The following is a 4823-nucleotide window of genomic DNA, read 5'->3' as shown; positions in this document are numbered from 1 at the left end:
GCTCTCAGGTTCTTCCACCATCTGTACATACCCCTTGGCAGCGCGGCTGCCATTTACTGTGACGAAGCATTGTTTGGACATGATTTGGTCCCCAAAGACCTCTTCAATTACTCCACCTTTGTTGGGGAACCACGTGACTTGATGGTAGGTTGACGCTACCGATCGCATGGCGTGTAACCAAGTCCTTCCCAAGATTATGTTGTAAGTGGAAGGGACTTTCAATACCCAGAATTCCACCTGTTTCGTCATGCTTCTTGCTCTGACTGGGAGGATTATCTTGCCAACTGGCCACTCTGGCATTGAGTTGAATCTGATCACGGGGGATACGGCGGGTGCCAAGTCTTTATCCTCCAGTTTCAGTTGTTTAAAGGTTTCATAATACATTATCTCACATGAGCTCCCTTGGTCAATCAAAATCCGTTTGACGTTGAAATCCTTGACGCGGAGAGTGACAACTAGTGCATCGTTGTGAGGGCAATATATCCTTGCCAAGTCTCTGTCTGAAAAAGATATCACATTCGTGGCCTTTGTTCTCCCATTTTTGATGGCAGGTTGTGCACTTAATACCTCCCTTAAGTGCTCAGCCTTCTTGATCATTCCCCTGAGCTCACATACTCGCTCAGGTTCGAATACCCCATGTATTATGTTAATCACGCCTTGAGGTGGGGCGTCGATCGGCATTCTGTTTGGGTTGTCGTGGTTCTAGGGGGCTGGTTGTGTCCCTCCTTCTATGTACTGGTCCAGGTGCCCAGTCGCCACTAACTCTTCCAAGTGTTGTCTCAACGGTGTGCAATTCTCTGTGCGGTGCCCCTTTTCATTATGAAAGATACACCGGGATCCTTTGTCATAGTCTTTTTGTGCTTCTCCCAACTTAATTGGCCATCAGACGAAAGGTTCATCGCGTATCTCACTGAGAATTCGGTAGATTGGTTTTTTGAACACCGTGGTAATGGCAGTGCGAACTCTTAGCCACTTTTTGTCTGGATCCTCTTTGTTGGCTCGTCTACCTCGCCCATTCTTGCTTGATCGTTCTACCGTGTTGACTTTTGCCGAAGTCTTTTTATCTGGTAATGCTGTTGTGCCAGATTTCACCTTAGCACGGGCGCCATCCTGTTCCACACGAATATGTTGGTGCACTCTCTCCATGAAGGCCTCCATCGTGAGGGGAGGCGTCATAGTAATTGAACCCCTTAATTTGTTGCCGACTACCAGGCCCCGTTTGTACTGCGCGATGGCGAGGTTTTTAGGACAATCTCCTATCTGGTTGAAAGTTTCCTAGTAGCGACTGTTGTAGGACTTCAATGTTTCTTTGTCGCCCATGTCAATAGAGAGTAGCTGATCGATCTCTACTGGCGTCTTGGTGTTCGTCCTAAACCTTGTCACGAACGCCTCTGCCAATTGTGCCCAGGAGGCGATGCTGCCTTCTGGTAGCCTTTCGAACCAAGTTAGACCCAGGTCGGCTAGGCTGGACAGAAACAGGATGCACATTAAAGCCTCGTTTTGCCGGTATACTGCCATAACCTGGCGAAAGTGACTCAAGTGCATGTAGGGGTCCGTCTTCGCCTCATAAGTGGTGAATTTGGGCTAGTGAAAGCTCGAAGGTAGTGGTGCGTTCTCAATTGCTGGAACGAACGGCGAGGTCTGCAGCCTTGCTAATGCTTTGTCTGTTGGTTCGTAAGCAAGACACGGTATTGGCATTCCTACCTCGACGCTTCCATGCGTCCGAGGAGCCAACTGCTGAAGGGTTGAAACTCTGTGCGGGTCGCGTGCCCTAGTATCTTCCTTCCATCGTGCCATTTCTTCTAGCATAGTTCGCAAATTAGATGATCTAGGCAACTTCGTCTGCCTGGATGACGTCTGGTGCGTGCGCGAGGGCCAATAGGTGCTTCCCTCAGTATATGACTTCTCAGTTCTCGTTCTCTCAAACCTAGAGTAACGAGTCCTGGGAGTTCTTGATTGAGTGTCGCCTGTTCTCAGGCTCCTACTCTCTGCTTGCGATGATGTGGTATGCCTATCACAATCTTCCGAGTGGCGAGGGGGCGTGTTGCTTTTGCGCCCCTCTCCTGTCGCCACCCCTTTTCCTTTTATTTGGCGCTTCATTGACTCCATGTCCGCCACCATCCTTCTTATTATCTCATCCTGCTCCTTCACGCGATCTTCTAGAACTTGAGGGTCCAACCTCCGCCTCTGTCGTTCTGGACTTTGAGAGCGACGGGGACTGTTAACCCGCATCTCCCTTGCATCCCTCTGGGGGTTCTGTCGCTGGGGTTCTAATCCGTCATGGGAGGGATGGAAGGAAAACCTTCGCGCCTCCCACCCCCCTTTGGGGTTTGTCCGTCGATAGCGGACTGTGGCAAATCTTCATTGTGCACCATTACTTCCAATTAGCGAGGAAAAACTTGATCAAGAGGTTTAGTTCTTTCTGGAATTCCCACAGACGGCGCCAATTGTACGAGCACGAAATAATTCTTCTCGTATGATCCTGTTGATCAAGCTTGCGCTCCTCTAAACGTCGTCGCTTTATTCCTTAAAAACACAAACGTGAGCTAGCCGGCGGGTGTGTGCCGGATACCTCTCCGATGCCTAAGTCAGCAAAATAGACAAATAGACAAAAGCTCTGTGTATTCGAGAATCAAAGTTGTTTTACCTCTCCATAGGTGATGTTATGAGCTTTTATAAGTTCTGCGTGGCACAATCCTAGTAGGACTCTTATTCCTCCATGTAGAGTCCTCCTAGAAATCACACTTCTGAAAGATAATGCTTATCCTTCAACACCCCCCTCACTGCTTAAACCAGGTGAAATGGTTATACCTCGGTAGTATGACAATGTAACCGAACTAACAATACCTCTGTCATACCCAAACCAATACCTTCACATGCAACACATAGCTCGGTCTTTGTTCACTGATACCTCGGTTGAGTCCATTGAGATCGAGCTAATTACAGCAAGTTCTGACCGCGCTAACCAGAGCAAGGTCCTCCCAAAGAAGCCATAATACCTCAGTTCCAAACACCGCGGCCGAGCTAACTATACCTCCGACCGGGGTAACCGAGCTAACTTACAAGGCCCTTTTACTCAGCCCTATTAACTTCAGCCCACAGAACGGCCCATTACCGCGCCTTGGCCTAGCTTGGCCCTAGTGCATATAAAAACTCCCTCTCACTATGTTTATTACTTTTGTGTATATATCTCTTTTTTCCAATATTTTTTAGTTCATCTATATATCTTTTCATTTTCTCCATTATTACATTTTGCATGGTTTGGACTTGCTTGCTTTTTAATTTATGGTTTGCGTTTGTTTTTCGATTTAATCAAACTTGATTTGTTTCTTCTCATATAACGGCCCCGTTTGGTAAACTGTGAAAAAATGATTATAGATTATAAACATATTATAACACCATTAATATCTTCTTTAACTTTTATATATCCTACATTTTTCATATCAAAAGTAGTTCACCTATTATTCAAGAAAATCATATGTATATCACATAACTTAAATAAATTAAAATAAATCTCTCTCAATCAAATAAATTAATAAATAAAAAAACATAAACCCACAAACAACGCAACTGTAGAAATTTTCATGAGTGGTGTCATTTAAATTTGTTAATTAATTTTTTTTTTTTGGTTATTGATTTTTTATTTAAAATGAATGATTGTATTATCATATAAAAAATAAAAAATAATCTAAGATTTTAAAAAGAGAAGTGATGCCATATATATATATATATATTTTTTTTATTTATAACTTCATAATACAAAAGGTGCTTAAATTTATAGGTTAAAAAATAAAAAGGTGATCCCTTGAATTATTTTTATTAAAGTATCTTTATAATACAAAATTTGTTGAAAATTAGAGGTAGTAGACACAAAATAGAGTTAAAATAGGTATAACAAGATATCATTAATGTTTATTTTTTAACTACACAAAATTTATTTTTAAAAAATTATAAGTGACATTTCATTCTTATATAATTTCTAACTTATGACCTTAGTTCTTCTCTTTATTAAGGTTTTTCTTTTTTTTTCAAATTTTATAATTTAAAAAAAGTATAAGTGACATATTACTTTTATTCAATTTTTAAGCTACTATCCAGGAGATTTCTATTATTCAAGTTATATTATATTTGATTTCCCTTTTCAAGTTTATCTTATCTTATTTTTAAATTTTTAAATTTGAACTTGATTTTTTTTTTTTTTTTTTTTTGTCAATCTTGATGTTTATTGAATTTCTCTCCATCTCATTTTCGCAGAATTTATCTAATTTTCTCTTTTTATATTCTTATAGTTTATCTTCAAACTTAAACTTGATTTATTTTATTTTATTTTATATTTACAGAATTCTACAATTGCTTTTCCTTTCCAGTCAAGTTTATCATTTTTTAAAGATTTATCTAATTTTCTCCTTCTATATTCTTACAGTTTATCTTGATTTTATATTTATAGAATTTCACTCTTCAGTTTAGTTTATCCAATTGAGTGTGTTTCAAAAAAATAGAATCGGTCCTGCATACATATATACACATAGTGAGTTCACTCAAATCTATTCTTTAAATATTCATCAAAATTAATATCATTATATTTAATAGTTAATTTTTAATATATTAATATTATTAACCACCTTTTATTATTTGTCCATGCATAGCATGAGTTACTACTGATATGTAAATATGCAAATGTCATCAATAAAACTTTTTTTTTTTTGGGTGATAAAAGAAAAGGGTACCAAAGCATTATATTTTATAGTTATGTATCAAAGGTTCTACTTATTACAACAAAAGGCCCATTCACTTAAGGTTTTATAAATTACATAAGTGTTCAA

This window comes from Camellia sinensis, chromosome 2 (genome assembly GCF_055761805.1).
Source record: "Camellia sinensis isolate YWXY chromosome 2, ASM5576180v1, whole genome shotgun sequence".
Taxonomy (NCBI): domain Eukaryota; kingdom Viridiplantae; phylum Streptophyta; class Magnoliopsida; order Ericales; family Theaceae; genus Camellia; species Camellia sinensis.
The sequence above is the reverse complement of the archived record's forward strand: the minus strand, read 5'-3'. Positions refer to the sequence as shown.